Source organism: Microtus oregoni, unplaced genomic scaffold (genome assembly GCF_018167655.1).
Source record: "Microtus oregoni isolate MIOR12 unplaced genomic scaffold, Mior012 000067F_ref0000223, whole genome shotgun sequence".
NCBI classification, from domain to species: domain Eukaryota; kingdom Metazoa; phylum Chordata; class Mammalia; order Rodentia; family Cricetidae; genus Microtus; species Microtus oregoni.
Window position 1 is genome coordinate 8,324,979 of NW_024543974.1, and position 16,826 is coordinate 8,341,804.

At 35.2% G+C, this 16,826-nt stretch overlaps 1 protein-coding gene across 9 annotated transcripts in view; it reads left to right on the forward strand.

Moving 5' to 3' along the window:
• Window positions 1–16,826, forward strand: part of LOC121440456 (protocadherin-11 X-linked) — a 511,499-nt gene that overhangs the window by 334,608 nt on the left and 160,065 nt on the right. The gene's annotated exons all lie outside the window — the stretch shown is intronic.

Here is a 16,826-nt window from a genome sequence, read left to right on the forward strand (position 1 = left end):
GATTCGTCAGCTTTCACAGTCCTCATCAACAATAGGTTTTGTTCCTCTCCAGATACTTAGTTCACCATCCTGTGCTTTCACTCATGGCTGCCCCAGATATCATGGAGGGGTAGGACACCTCCTGTCCTCTGGACAAGAAAACAGCTGAGAAGAAAATTTAACTGGACTTTCTGTTTAAAAAAATAAATAAGATCCTATATTGTTAAAAAATGTCTAGTGACAATTAAATTTCATTCATTTATTTTTTGATCTTCTGTACTTTACCATGAATGACTGGAGCCAGGGTCTTTCAACTGCAGTCACTAATAGTACTGGCCCCAACTTACATAACTCTGGAAACTAAGCCACCCTGTGAATAGACCTTAGAAACACTGAGGGTTTAAATTACACTTGCAGCTCAGAGAAAAAAAAATTATTAAGACTGAATTTTTAGGGTCAGCTGATATCAAAGAGAATGGGTCCCTGTTAGAATCAGCATAATTTCCATTCACATACCTACAAAGGGAAGTCTGATGTTTTTCCAGGTTTCAAAGAAGACTCTGAAATCCACAATCATCTCAAATGTTCTGGACTTTTAAAGTGCCTGCAATGGCCATTCCATTCAGCACATAATTTTAGAGGCAGACATGGTTTGACATCAATTTCTAAAGATCACTTTGCAGAAGCCTGTGAAATAGCCAAACCAAAGTTCTTGCTTTCTGCTATTGTCAGATGCACAGTGTTGTCGAGGTTCTCTATGTCATTAATTGAACTATCTGGGGTCATAAGATTCTGAGAACAATTTTTCTATTGCCAGGGACAGCCTGATTGTAGATAAATGACATCCAATTTTCCCCCTTCTTCTTCTGTAGCATGGAGTCACCATTTCACTGGCTTCTTCATTGCTGCCTGGCTGAGCACAAGACCTTACAGGATTTCTAAGTTTTGAATAGATATGGAAGGCCAAGCACTTTAATGGCAGAGAAAGAGCTATGCTGATACAGGTGTACTCTATGATCACAGCCATAATAGGGCAAGATAAATAGACCTGAATTGGGGTAGAACTCCTGGTTCCCAAGAACAGACAGTTAGTCAGACTCATCTTTTGCACTAAGGAAACAGTGATAGTGGTCTCAATATTCGGGTTACAGACCCTCATACTGAGGATAGCAATATCCATCAGTGAGACTGTGACACTTTGATCTGCTCCCCAGGCAAGGCAGGCAGGACACCCATGGCCAGTCCATCTAACTTTCTACAATTTTAAGATGTTTTCAATAATATATTTTAAATAAATTAAACTAACATGAAACCAAAAATGGATACTTTAATTCACACTATATCTTCTACCTTAAACATTACTTAAGTTTGAAATGATAGGACTAATAACAAAGTAGCTTTAACTTCATTCATAGAAGATAAAAAATTACTCACCATTATTTTTGGATATTCTAATGAGATCTATGGTTGTTTCAATTTCTTTGTTTTATATATATATATATCTTCTAGTAACTTTTTGCAGAGTTTAAAGATATTTCATCTGAAGGGGTAAAGTGTTCACAGGCTTTATGTATAGTGTAGAGCAATATCACTGTTTCTGGTAAAAGTAAAGAAATGAAAAATACATTGGTCCAGTATGTTACTTTAAATTTAATGACATTCATCTATTTTGAAAATTCTCAGTAATTGTTGAGTATATGACAAGTTTCTTGAAGTTAATTACCTTTAAGGTAGTGGTAAGAGAGCTTTATAAAATCTTTGACAGTTATTTCACACCATTTTTGATTATAAGACACTTTGAGATTGATGTCTGTACCTTTGGGCACCTCATCACTGAATTTTATCACCTCTAAAGTATTTGGCAGGTATAATAATCTTCTAGCCAGCAATTATATTATACCTCTTATTAAAATGAAATTGCAAACAATAAAATTGCCAGTGAATTACAAGTTCCTTTGGGGTAAATAAGCTGAATAGAAGACTGTGAAACTAGTGAAAAACTGGATACCTCATAATAATACAAACATTTGTCATAGAAAGTAATTTTGACATCTAGAGTGCAAACATATTCTCCTGGGATGACAGGGTATTAACAGTCCAATCACTACTAGTTAGAATCAAATCAAAGCAAGGTATTTTTAATTAGTGTTTTCACAGTTCCCTTGAACATTATTTTTTAATTCTACTATAAATGTAGTGACATTCATATATTTGAAAACTCCTATTATTCTTGAGTATGTGCCAAGCACCATGCCCTGAAATCCATACATTTTAAATGATTATTGACAAAATATTTATAGTTTTTCAAAATTTATATGTGTCACTAACTATTCAATTATTATAGGTATAATGATAAAAATCCTTGTTTTAAATGTCAATATATGATCATTTTCACAATTCAGAATATATTTCCATTATTACAAAATTTCTAAATGCTTTGTATAGCATTGAAACTTAACTCCCAGTATGTTTCAAGTTTACTGTTTATTTTAGTAATCACCACATTTATCTATGTATTAATTGGTAGTATACTGAAATTATCTAATGATAATACTACAAGAGTAGACTGAATAACCAGAATAGGCACATTACATAAAAATAAAAAACAAAAATATCCTGGTTTTAACTATGTATAAAATCAAGAATTTTTTCTGATGGCATTATTACAATTAGCTATATCTTACCACAATGAATCCCTTATAAATCTAGTAGAATCAGAAAAGTTCTACAACTTTGAATCTAAATGATGAGATCCAAGTTTAGCTTCCCTGATGGTTGAAAACATTTTCCAATTATATTTCAAATGTTAAGTACATGTTTTTCAATTTAATTCTTTTATGTACATATTTAATTATTGTCATTATCCCCTCCCTATGTATTTCACAAACAAAAGTAAGTTAGATTAATTCTGTGATTTTAAAGTAATATCATTTAACAATGAAACAATAATGGTAATTTGTACCAACCAAATGGTATTATAAAATACAGCATATTTGTTTTATGCTGATATATTGTGATTGCATAGGAAATTATAACTAAATTGGGGAATCCAATACTCCAAATTCACAGGCATATAATATATTTTCTGCTTCATGGGGATCATGGGAGAGGGGTGAAAAAGAGCATAGAGGCAGGGAGGGGAGCAAAAAAAATGTACAGTTCAATAAAATCAATTTTAAAAGTAATCCAAAAAGAAAGAAAGTTAATGTAAATGTACTGTTGTACAACTTTAAGCCAAACATTGAAGAGTCAGATGTGGATGAGGATAATGAGTTTTGAGCTATCCTGGAATACACAGTGAGACCCTATGTCAAGAAAGGGATATGCTAGATTATGTGAGCCTTTCATAATGTTTATGCTTTTACAATTGTATGTTTATTAGGGAATCATTTTTGTCAAACAACTGCAGCATAAATGAAATTATTTAAAGACTTTGTAAATCTTAAGTATTCCTTGCTTTCTATTTTAGCTTTTTCATATATTAGAAATGTAATGGTTACACTTTAAAGTAAAATATAAAACATATTCAATAACAAATGCAATAATAGTTCTTTGTCTATGGCTTTGTTTCCATGAGCATCTCTTCCATGTTAGCATGTTCACTGGTTTTGTGATTTTCATGGACTTGCTTAGATATCTATGTTGCTAAGCCTTCATGAGTGTAGGTTTTATGACAGTTCTAGAGAAAACATCTCACAGCAAATATTTGTTTGAGGGCATCCCTGGAGGTGACATAGTGGCAAGCAAATGCACAAATATATAAGAATGAAAACCCAGTACATATTGACTTTTCAAATTTGTATCAGACTCCAGGGAGTTTAATAACAGATAGCTCATTCCTTATGTATCTGAGCCCTGGATAGTTTGGAAAAAAATGTTTTCATGGTGTAATATAATCCCAATAGCACAAGGAATCATAATTACATTGAAACACAATTTAGGGTAAATGTCATTTCTTCCAAGAAGATGGGCTCTATAGACAGACTACCTGTACTAACTTAAGGGCCAAAGGTATCTGTTATACAGATAGAGTAGAGGTCATTTGAAATACTAGCAACATTTGGTCTTGGTTATGGGAGCTTGGGGCAACTTCTGGTTATCAGGATCATTAAGATTAATTATTAGCCCCGACCCCAGTCCTGGTTTGTAGAAGCTTGTCATTGCCTGATGCAATGAATGAAGCAGATCATCAGGCTGTTAATCACTCCAAACACTCAGATTTCTGTATGGAAGAATAGATTTTCAGTTTTCCCACTAGACATGCAATCTCGTATGATTAGCATCCTGGTTTCTCTAGAGGGCTCAATGACTTCATGCTATACACCCAACACTGGTTATTATGGTTCTTACAATCTTTCCACCTTTTCTTCCACAATGATTTTTAGCTTTGGGTTCAGGAACCATATTGGAGATGTATCAAATGGGCCTAAGCACCACAAGATTTTTTTTTCTCTTCATTTTGACTAATTGTGGTTTTCTGTAATAATCTTTGTTTCTTACAAAGAGATGCTTGTTTGATGAGAAGTGAGAATCACATTTACCTATGGCACAAGGATAAATATTTAGAAAGTATTTAGCAATTTTTCTGATTTAATTTAAATTTCACCTGTTTTTAGCTACACTGCCCTGCTTACCCTTTAGATCTATAGGAAGATTTGGTCATAAGTAAGCATAGAATATTGCTATTGTCATGCTCACAATATCTTGTTTAGATAACACACATTACACATGCATTTAGTCTCTAGTTCACCTAGGGTTACCATTGTTTGCAGATCTTCATGATATATCTATATCTTTCAGCAGGATTAATTACTTAAAAAGGAAAATAAACTAATGAGAGACTTAAATTGATGTAAATAGATGGTTTTAAGAAATTTGGTGAAACACTAGGGACATATGACTTTTTAATCTTGGACTGATCATAGGTTCAATGACTTATGCTATAGATATTAATTGTTATAAAAAGGATTTTCAAAAATTAAGCAGTTACCTTACCAATTATTTTTTGATTGTGTTTGAGAACAACTAATAATAGCAAATGCTATTAATATATTGCTAAAAAACTATACTACTAACAATATTTTAAAGTAGATTAAAATTAGAAAAGAAATTATGAGCAACACTGAGGTACTGACATTATCATTTTTTTTAATATTTTCACTGGCTGAGTATTCTAAATTGAAACATGACATTGGATACAATATAAGTCAATTAAATGGATTTTTATATTTGAAAGGAATTCTATATTCATGTATTGATAATAAAAGTCCAAATATATTTGGAAACTGCTTTAATGCTAATAAAAATTTATTTCTAATCAGGACCTTTGAGCTATATCTGCTACTTAGCCTGGCAAGAGAAAGTCCTCTAAATTTATTTAATACTAGTTGTATACTATATTTCAAGGGCATCTTTTTCTATAATAAATTTAAGATACAAAGATAGATTTGAAGCTATTTATTCACCAATTTTTCTGTCTGTCTATTTATCTGTCTGATTAGACAAAGAGCAATTTGGAAAATATGATAGGAGAAGGGGATTTAGGCTAAGGTTGTTAATTTTGTGAAGTATGTGAATTAGTTTAAGTTGGCTTCTTTATTCAGATAGCCCTTATTCTGCCTTTAATGATAAGAATGTTACATTTCTTCTATCACAGAGAGGGTGTCTTTCACATAGAAATTTAATCTCTTTATTTCAAGAAATAGAATCAAAATCAGAGCAATCTTGCACCTGCTCTTTTTCAAGTAGCTTTAGCTCAAAATAATTCTATGCCAAAGAGGCATATTTAAGAACAATATGTTCTGAATTATTTTATGGCATTAGAGTTCAAGAAAGAAATTGAATAGAGGAGGACACTTAAAGAGATGATTTTGAAACAATATTTCTGCCAGAAATTATCAAATCAGATCATCTCTAGAGAGGTTAGCAGATATTAACTACTTTAATTTTTTACTACACATTGAGAGTCATATTAAAAAGATAATATTTTATATTTTTACAAATACACATTTATTTTTAAAGATAAGACTCACATTCAGACAGCCATGCTTTATTGAATCAACTAAATCATTGTTAAAACAGTGCTCATAAGTGAAAAGCAAACTATGTTCCATTTCTTTAATTAATCTAAATAAAATAGTAATTGTTTTTTTTTTTTTTAGTATTTGTGATATTCATTCTTTTCTAGCATCCTTGGAATAAAATGACTCTGGAAATTGACATAAATTTTGTTTTCTAGATATTCAATACAAATTTAAACAGATAATATATCAAATGTATATGTGCCACATCTTTGCAATATTTTGAAATTCTAAGTTATACTTTTATTAATTAACATTTTAAAGAAAAAGGATGTCTTTAGGGTAACACAGTCATTTAATTTTTCTTAAAACCTTCTGAATAGCAATAAATCAATCCTTGATACCTTATCCCTAGCAACTGCTATGAGATGTGCTACAGGGAGTCAGTGGCTGCTGAGAGAGAAAACAACACAATTACTCCCCAGGGATAAAAACTTTGACAGGTTATCTAAACCTATCTGGTCAGCCATGATGGATCAGGACAAAACTCTTTCTCCCTCTCTCTCTTTCTCTCTTCCCCCCTCTCTCTCTCTGTTTGTATAAATGTAAGTATAATAATTAAGAAATGGTCATGAATTTGACAGAGTAGGAAGCATGTGAGAAGTTAGGGGGCTGAGAGTGAGACATGAAAATGATGCAATAGAGAACACATCTGACTTCTTAAACATACATAAACTGCATGAAATAAGTTTAAAAATAAAGACCAAGAATGCAAGTATTTATGGCTATAAAACATGCTCAAGGAGGATTTAAACATTTGAGTTGTAATTTTCTTTCTTTCTTACTTTTCTACTCTCATGCAATACATCCAGACTATTTCTTCAAATATTGGAGAAAATTTAATATCAAAATAAACTCATTCATTTACTTGATTGCTTATTTTTGAAATACTCCATTAGTTTCTATTTTTAAGGATTTACTTAAGTGTACACTTTTTCCTTTTATTGAAAATAGAATTTGAGGTAGCATAATGTATCCTGTGATTGTAAATACATATGTGATATGATTGACTTTCATATCAACAAAAATATAATTTACAGAGTGAAGACAATATTAAACAGTAATGAATCTAATTACATTGGCATTGTGCTATTGTTATGTGATTCAGATTTATTTAAGCTAAAATATATTTTAATGTAATGGTTTTAAGCTTAATTTTTTTAATCTGGATGCTTAATCATGAGAAGATTATTTTTATTGCTTTGTGTTTGTATATATGTTTATCTTTGTGCATAAAGTACATTCATTTGGGATATTATTCTCTTTATAAATCAAGATGAAGGAACTTCATTTTTTTTATTTTTTTTTAAATTTTATTTATTTATTAAGGATTTCTGCCTCCTTCCCGCCACCACCTCCCATTTCCCTCCTCCTCCCCCGATCAAGTCCCCCTCCCTCATCAGCTCAAAGAGCAATCAGGGTTCCCTGACCTGTGGGAAGTCCAAGGACCACCCACCTCCATCCAGGTTTAGTAAGGTGAGAATCCAAACTGCCTAGGCTCCACCAAAGCCAGTACATGCAGTAGAATCAAAAACGCACTGCCATTGTTCTTGAGTTCTCAGTAGTCCTCATTGTCCTCTATTTTCAGCAAGTCCGGTTTTATCCCATGCTTTTTCAGACCCAGGCCAGCTGGCCTTGGTGAGTTCCCGAAAGAACATCCCCATTGTCTCAGTGTGTCAACCTAGATGCCCTTCAATGGAAGAATGGATGAAGAAAGTATGGAATATATACATATTAGAGTATTACTCAGCAGTAAAAAACAAGGACTTCTTGAATTTTGCATACAAATGGATGGAAGTAGAAAACACTATCCTGAGTGAGGTAAGCCAGACCCAAAAAGAGGAACATGGTATGTACTCACTCATATTTGATTTCTAGCCATAAATAAAGGACATTGAGCTTATAATTCGTGATCCTAGAGAATCTAAATAAGAAGGTGAATCCAAAGACAAACATATAGGCATCCTCCTGAATATTAACCTTCATCAGGCGATGAAAGGAGACAGAGACAGAGACCCACATTGGAGCACCGGACTGAAATCTCAAGGTCCAAATCAGGTCCAGAAGGAGAGGGAGCACGAGCATGGAACTCAGGACCGCGAGGAACTTCATTTTTTAAAAATTTGTTGCTATTTAAGAAGAGTTAAAGAAGTATAAGATTCAACAGTATTATAAATACTATTGATTGCCAATTCCTCCTCTCCAAACTCAGTTCATTTTGACCCAGCACTACAAGATTCTATCTTTTTTACAGTTAATGTTCTTGAAACAAAATCATACTATTTGAATTTTGTCACTAATTATCTATAGGATTTATAGAACTTCAATTTTTGTCTTGACTATGAACAAAAAGTCAAAGGCAATTGTAATCGTTTCATTTCATTTAATTTTCAGTGACACTTTTTTTTCTGCACATTTATTATTATCTTTTTAAAAAGAAAATAAACTATGTTTTTTTCATTTTACATACCAATCCAACTTCTCAATTCCTCCCATCCTCCCATTCCCTTCACTTACCCCTCCCCCGGCAAGACACCCTCTTCTCTGATAGGGTAAGGCTCATTGCTTTGGGGAAGTTCCAAGGCCCTCCCTACTATATCTAGGTTGAGCAAGGTATCCATCCAAAGTAATAGGTTTCAAAAAAACAGTGCATGTAGTAGGGACAAATGCTGGTGCCACTGCCAGTGGTTCCTCATTATGCCCCAGTCATGCAAATTTCAACCACATGCAGAGGCACTATTTGTTCCTATGCTTGTTCCTTCCTAGTCCAGCTAGTGTTGGTGGGTTCCCATTAGCTCAGGTACACTGTATCAGTGGGTGTACCCATCATGGTCTTGAACTCTTTGCTCATATACTCATTTCTCCCACTATTCAACTGGACTTTGTGTGCTCAGTCCATAACTAGAATCTGTAAACATCCTAGATGCCCCTCAATGGAAAACGAATGAAGAAAATGTGGCACATTCATACATTAGAGTACTACTCAGTGGTAATCCCAGCACTTGGGAGGCAGAGGAAGGCTGATCTCTGTGAGTTCGAGACCAGCCTGGTCTACAAGAGCTAGTTCCAGGACAGGCTCCAAAACCACAGAGAAACCCTGTCTCGAAAAACCAAAAACATTTCAATTCAAATGTTTATGTATTTGATGAAAATGCCAGGTTTCTCCTCTTTCACTGTATGCTTCATAGTTATCCCAACATGTGTAATTCAAATCAGAAACCATCTGTTGCTCAAATGACATTTGGTTTATTTAAAATTTATCAGTTAAACAGACATGTTGTGTAACTATGGCTATGGGTGAATTATTTTGCAAATATAAAGATGTGACAGCAGAGGAGAAGCACAACTTAAAACAAAGCATAGCTTCTTTCACAGAAAAAAATTTCATAGAGTTTAATATGTAAAAATCAGCTGTCATTTTTACAAATGGCATGATTATTAGTATTCTATATCATCTATAAAGCCACCATTAATGGAATCTATTTTTATCATCCAAAGTGATAAAAGTCACTTTGCCTTGTTCACATTAATTATGTAAATATCATGCATGCAAATATCAATGTTATTAGTAAAGTAAATATTCTGACGGCCACAAAAATTAAGTTAGTAATTTTAACTTTAAGTCAAAAGTCTTGTGCAAATTCTGAAGAGTCTTATAGTGCTGGAACACTTTGTTTTAAAAGGGAAGGTCTATGCTCATTCTTTACAAAATCTCTGGGAGGCAGCTTTATGGATATTTGGTTGAGATTTCTTCTTCTGTAAATGTTTTAGCTTCTCAAAGAAGGAAAATGTAAAAAAAAACTTGATTCTCTAAATTATTATAAAAAGAGTAAGATTTATATGATTCTCAGCATGAAGTTGGTGAACACTCTTGGCAATTCACATATTCTTTTCCACATGTTTTATTGTATATGACAGTTTTGTATATTTGAAACTATGATATGGTTTCTTTTGTATATAAAAGTGATCAGGTAATTTGTTAATTTAAATGTTAATCACTAAATATAGCTATGAATCTGTGCAACATACAAATTTCTTTTGCAATTTTTGATTGATATGGAAGATGTTTATTGTGAGAACAATTGTTATTTGAATTAGTATTTAGCTTTTATTACTTACTATAATTTTGGAGACATGTTAACTACAAAGCATATGAAATTTTAATTTATCTGTTAGGCATCAACTGTATTGTAATTATATCCACCCTGATTCATTTTCAAAATTCATGCAACTCAGGTAATTCAATATTTATCATTGGTTTTGAAAAAAGAAACCTCATCCTTCCTTTTGTGAGCTGAAATGAATCATGAAATTAAGATGCTCTTGGGTTGTGTCAAAGTATTATGTCTAGCTGGGCAGTGGTGGCGCATGCCTTTAATCCCAGCACTTGGGAGGCAGAAGCAGGCAGATCTCTGTGAGTTCGAGACCAGCCAGGTCTACAAGAGCTAGTTCCAGGACACGCTGCAAAACCACAGAGAAACCCTGTCTCGAAAAACAAACAAACAAAAAAAAAGTATTATGTCTAACTTTGACCACACACACACACACACACACACACACACACAGGGAGAGAGAGAGAGAGAGAGAGAGAGAGAGAGAGAGAGAGAGAGAGAGAGGAAAGAGATAAACAGGTTCACAATCAGAAATCATGATAATTTTAATTGAATAGTCAGAGTTAAGAGAGAACACATTTATTCTGGAACAACTGAGCACAATGTATTTTTCCTATAGAATACCCTAATTGCAATAAATACAAAAATGCATTAAAAGATCAAGAAAAGGCTTGAATGATTAAAATTTCAGGATTATTGTAAGGAGATGTATGGAGAGATGTGATTATTCAAGCCTCTTTCGAAAACATAAGAGAAAAACAAAGAAAATTATCAATATTTTTTTTAAAATGAAGCAGTCCACAAATTACAGGACACAATTTTAAAAGAAACAAAAAATTTAAAAATAAAGCAGTCTACAAGTTAAAAGACACAAGGTCCTCCCCACTACATCCAGATCTAGAAAGGTGAACATCCAAACAGGCTAGGCTCCCGCAAAGCCAGAATATGAGGTAGGATCAAAACCCCGTGCCACTGTCCTTGGCTTCTCATCAGCCCTCATTGTTCGCCATGTTCAGAGAGTCCAGTTTTATGCCATCTTTTTGAGTCACAGTCCAGCTGGCCTTGCTGAGCTCCCACGAGATCAGCCCCACTGTCTCAGTGAATGGGTGCACCCCTCATGATCCTGACTTTCTTGCTCATGTTCTCCCTCCTACTCCTCCTCATTGGGACCTTGGGAGCTCAGTCATATACTCCAGTGTGGGTCTCTGTCTCTATCTCCATCCATCACCAGATGACGGTTCTATAGTGATATGCAAAATATTCATCAGTATGGCTATAGGATAGGGTCATTTCAGGTTCCCTATCCTCAGCTGCACAAAGAACTAACTGGGGACATCGCCCTGGGCACCTGGGAGCCACTCTAGGCTCAAGTCTCTTGCTAACCCTAAGGTGGCTCCCTTACCTAAGATATGTGCTTCCCTGCACCCCTATCCAACCTTCCTTTATCCCAATTATCCTGATTCCCCAAGTTACCCCCATCCTCCCCTTCTCACTTTTCTCTCCCCATCTCCTCTTACCCCCATTCCACCCCACGCCCAATATCCCAATTTTTTGCCCGGCAATCTTGTCTACTTCTCATAGCCAGGAGGATAACTATATGTTTACCTTTGGATTCACCTTCTTATTTAGCTTCTTTAGGATCACAAATTATAGACTCTGTGACCTTTATTTATGTCTAGAAACCAGTTATGACTGAGTGCATCCCATGTTCATCTTTTTGGGTCTGGGTTACCTCACTCAGGATAGTGTATTCTATTTCTACCATTTGCATGCAAAATTTGAGAAGTCGTTTTTTAATGCAGAATAGTACTCTAATGTGTATATATTCCACACTTTCTTCATCCATTCTTCCATTGAAGGGCATCTAGGTTGTTTCAAGGTCCTGGCAATAGCTGCTATGAACATAGTTGAACAAATGCTTTTGTCATATGATAGGGCATCTCTTGGGTATATTCCCAAGAGTGGTATTGCTGGGTCCAGTGGTAGGTTGATCCCGAATTTCCTGAGAAATGGACACACTGATTTCCAAAGTGGTTGCACAGTTTGCATTCCCACCAGCAATGGATGAGGGTACCCCTTCCTCCACAACCTCTCCAGCAAAGGCTATCCTTGTTGTTTTTGATTTTAGCCATTCTGATAGGTGTAAGATGATATCTCAAAGTTGTTTTGATTTGCATTTCCCTGATTGCTAAGGAGGTTGAGCATGACCTTAAGTGTCTTTTAGCCATTTGAACTTCTTCTGTTGAGAATTCTCTGTTCAAGTTCAGTGCCCCATTTTTTAATTGGGTTAATTAGCAATTTAAAGTCTAGTTTCTTAAGTTGTGTATATATTTTGGAGATCAGACCTTTGTCTGTTGCGGGGTTGAGGAAGATCTTCTCCTAGTCAGTGGGTTGCCTTTTTGTCTTAGTGACAGTGTCCTTTGCTTTACAGAAGCTTCTCAGTTTCAGTTGGTCCCATTTACTCAATGTTGCCCTTAATGTCTGTGCTGCTGGGGTTATAAATAGGAAGCAATCTCCTGTGCCCATATGTTGTAGAGTACTTCCCACTTTCTCTTCTATCAGGTTCAGTGTGTTCAAATTGATATTGAGGTCTTTGATCCAATTGGGCTTGAGTTTTGTGCATGGTGATAGATATGGGTCTATTTTCATTCTTCTACAGGTTGCCATCCAGTTTTGCCAGCATCATTTGTTGAAGATGCTCTCTTTCTTCCATTGTATACTTTTATCATTTGTGTATAAGAGGGCAACTGATTTTTTGGAGTTGATCTTATATCCTGCAACTTTACTAAAGGTGTTTATCAGCTGTAGGAGTTCTTTGGTGGAGTTTTTGGGGTCGCTTATATACACAATCATTTCATCTGAAAATAACCAAAGTTTGGCTTCTTCCTTTCCAATTTGAATCCCCTCGATCCTCTTATGTTGTCTTAGTGCTATTGATAAATCTTCAAGCACTATATTGAAGAGGTATGGAGAGAGTGCACAGCCTTGTCCTGTTCCTGATTTTAGTGGGATGTCTTTGAGTTTCTCTCCATTTAATTTGATGTTAGCTATCGGCTTGCTGTAAATAGATTTTATTATAGTTATATATGACCCTTGTATCCCTAATCTCTCCAAGACTTTTATCATAAAGGGGTGTTGAATTTTTTAAAATGCTTTTTCAGCATCTAATGAAATGACCATATGTTGTTTTCTTTTAGTTTATTTATATGATGGATTACATTGATAGATGTTTGTATGTTGAAACAGCCCTGCATCTCTGGGATGAAGCCTACTTGATCATAATGTATAATATTTCTCTTCTGTTTCTGGATTCTGTTTGCTGGTATTTTATTGAGGACTTTTGCGTCAATGTTCATGAGTGAGATTGGCCTGTAATTCTCTCTTGATTGAGTCTTTGTGTGGTTTTGGTATCAGAGTAAGTGGAGCTTCAGAAAAGGTATTTGGCAATGACTCTTCTGTTTCTATATTGTGAAATACATTAAGGAGTATAGGTATTATGTCTTCTTGGAAGTTCTCGTAGAATTCCACATTGAAACCATCTGGTCCTGGGCTTTTTTTGGTAGGGAGGTTTTTGATAACAGCTTCTAATTTTTCACGACTAACAGGTCTATTTAGATTGTTCACCTGGTCCTGCCTTAACTTTGGTATATGGTATTTATCTGAAAAAGTGTCCATTTCTTTTACATTTTCCAGTTTTGTGGCATACAGGCTTTTGTAGTAAGATCTAATGATTCTCTGAATTTCCTCTGTGTCTGTGGTTATGTCCCCCTTTTCATTTCAGATTTTATTAATTTGCATATTCTCTCTCTGCCTTTTGATTAGTTTGACTAGGGGTTTATCAATCTTGTTGATTTTCTCCAGGAACCAGCTTTTTCTTTCATTGATTCTTTGGATTGTTTTCTGTGTTTCTTTTTTGTTGATTTTAGCCCTTAGTTTGATTATTTCCAGACTTCTACTCCTCCTAGGTGAGTCTTCTTTTTTTCCTAGAGCTTTTAGGTGGGCTGTTAAGTCTCCAATGTGTGCTTTCTCTGTTTTCTTCAAGTGGGCACTTAGTGCTACGAATTTCCTCTTAGGACTGCTTTCATAGTGTCCCATAAATTTGAGTATGGTGTTTCTTTATTTTCATTGAATTCCAGGAAGACTTTAATTTCTTTCTTTATTTCTTCCTTAATTCAGATATGGTTCATTAGTTGACTGTTCAGTTTTCATGAGTTTGTAGGCTTTCTGGGTGTAGCATTGTTGATGAATTCTAACTTAAATCCATGGTGATCTGATAAGACACAGGTGGTTACTAATATTTTTTTGTAACTGTTGAAGTTTGCTTTGTTACCTAGTATGTGGTCAATTTTCGAGAAGGTTCCATGAGCTGCAGAGAAAAAGTTATATTCTTTCCTATTTGGGTGGAATGTTGTATAGATGTCTGTTAAGTCCATTTGATTCATTATCTCCATTAATTCTCTTATTCTTCTGTTAGGTTTCTGTCTGATTGACCTGTCCATTGGTGAGAGAGGAGTGTTGAAATCTCCCACAATTAGTGTGTGTGGTTTGTTGGCTGCCTTGAGTTTTAGTAATGTTTGTTTTATGTACGTGGGAGCTTTTATATTAGGGACATAGATATTCAGGATTGAGACTTCATCCTGATGAATTGTTCCTGTTATGAGTATAAAATGTCCCTCTCCTTCTCTTCTGATTGATTTAAGTTTGAAGTCAACCTTGTTAGAAATTAGTATGGCCACACCTGCTTGTTTCTTAGGTCCATTTGCTTGATAAGCCTTTTCCCAGCCCTTTACTCTTAAAGGTGCCTATCTTTGTGGTTGAGGTGTGTTTCTTATAAACAGCAGAATGTTTGATCCTGTTTTCGTATCCAATATCTTTGCCTGTGCCTTTTTATAAGTGAGTTGTGTCCATTGACATTAAGTGATATTAATGACCATTGGTTGTTAACTCCAGTCACTATTTTAGTAGTAGAGTTTGTGTGTTTCCCTTCTTTGAGTTGTGTTGGTGAAGGATCTCTAGATGTCTGAGTTATTGTGGTCATTGTTGGACTCCTTGGTTAATGATTTTCCTTCTATTACTTTCTGTAAGGCTGGATATTTGGCTATGTATTGTTTAAAATTGTTTTTATCTTGGAAAATTTTATTTCTCCATTTATAGTGAACGAAAGCTTGGGCTTGCTTCTATGGTCTCTTAGCTTCTGAAGTACATCTAAACAGGACCTTCTGTCTTTCATGGTTTCCATAGAGAAGTCATGTGTAAGTCTGATAGGTTTCCCTTTATAAGTAACTTGGCCTTTTTCCTTTGCAGCTCTTAATATTCTTTCCTTATTCTGTATGCTTTGTGTTTTGATTATAATATGGCGAGGCAGTATTTTTTTTGTGTGTTTTTTTTTCCAGCCTATTCGGTGTTCTGTGTGCTTCATGAACCTTCATAGGTCTATCTTTCTTTAGGTTGGGAAAGTTTTCTTCTATAATTTTATTAAATATATTTTCTGTACTGTTGAGCTGTTCTTCTTCTCCTTTCTCCACTCCTAGTATTCTTAGGTTTTGTCTTTTTATTGTGACCCATATTTCCATTATGTTTTTTGATGAGAGTTTGTTGGACTTGTTGTTTTCTTTAATCAGTGCATTTATTTTCTCTATGGTATCTTCAGAATCTGAGATTCTTTCGCCTATCTGTTATATTCTGTTGGTTATGCTTGTTTCTGAAATCTCTATTCTTTTACCTATATTTTCCATATCCAGCTGGCCCTCTGTTGTGTTTTCTTCTTTGCCTCCATTTCAGTTTTCACGTCTTGAACTGTTTCCATTATCTGTTTTAAATGTTTTTCCTTGGTTTCCTAGGGTATCATTCACTGATTTATTCAGTTCTTCAAACTTTCTGTTATACTTCTCATCCATTTCTATAAGGGGATTTTTTTTACATACTATTTAAGGACATCGATCACTTTCATAAAGTCAATTTTTATAATTCTTCTTGATTAAGGTGTTTATGTCCTCCTGTTGTGAGGTCGCTGGGTTCTGGTGGTTTCATGTTGTTTTTCAGATTGTTGGGTGAATTCTTGCATTGGCGCCTGCCCATCTCTTCCTTCAAATGCTCCCCTATGGATCTTCTTTTACAGGATAAGGTCTGCTTGCCTACTGATGTATCTTCCTAGTCATGGCACTCCCCAGTGATGTCTCTCCTGGTGCTCCAGTGATGTCTCTCCCCAATGATGGCTCTCCTGGTGCCAAGATCAGATCTTTGTGCTGGTTGGGTAGCTCGTAAACAAAGTGCCTACCTTGCTTGCTGCAGGCACGCTATTGAAACAAAGGAAGTCCCGCCAGCCCAGTTTCCCTCAGGATTCGGCCCCAGCACCCAGACAGGCTGAACTGGGTGGTGTTATGTCCCAGAAGAGGGAAGGGAGGGAGAAGGGGGGGTTCTGGATGAAAGCTGCGTGGTATAGGAAGAGAGAGGCAGTATGTAGGGAGTATAGGTCCTGCAGGAAGCCCAGGAAGTATAGGGGGAATGAGGAATGTCTGAGTTCCCTGTCCCGGGTTGCTGCTGCAAGTCAGAAACTCACCCCAATGCAGCAATGTGCATTCTTATGGCTATAATTTCTACTAAGAATTACATGTGATGACAATGATTCTAATGAAAGGCTGTTGCAGGCTATATT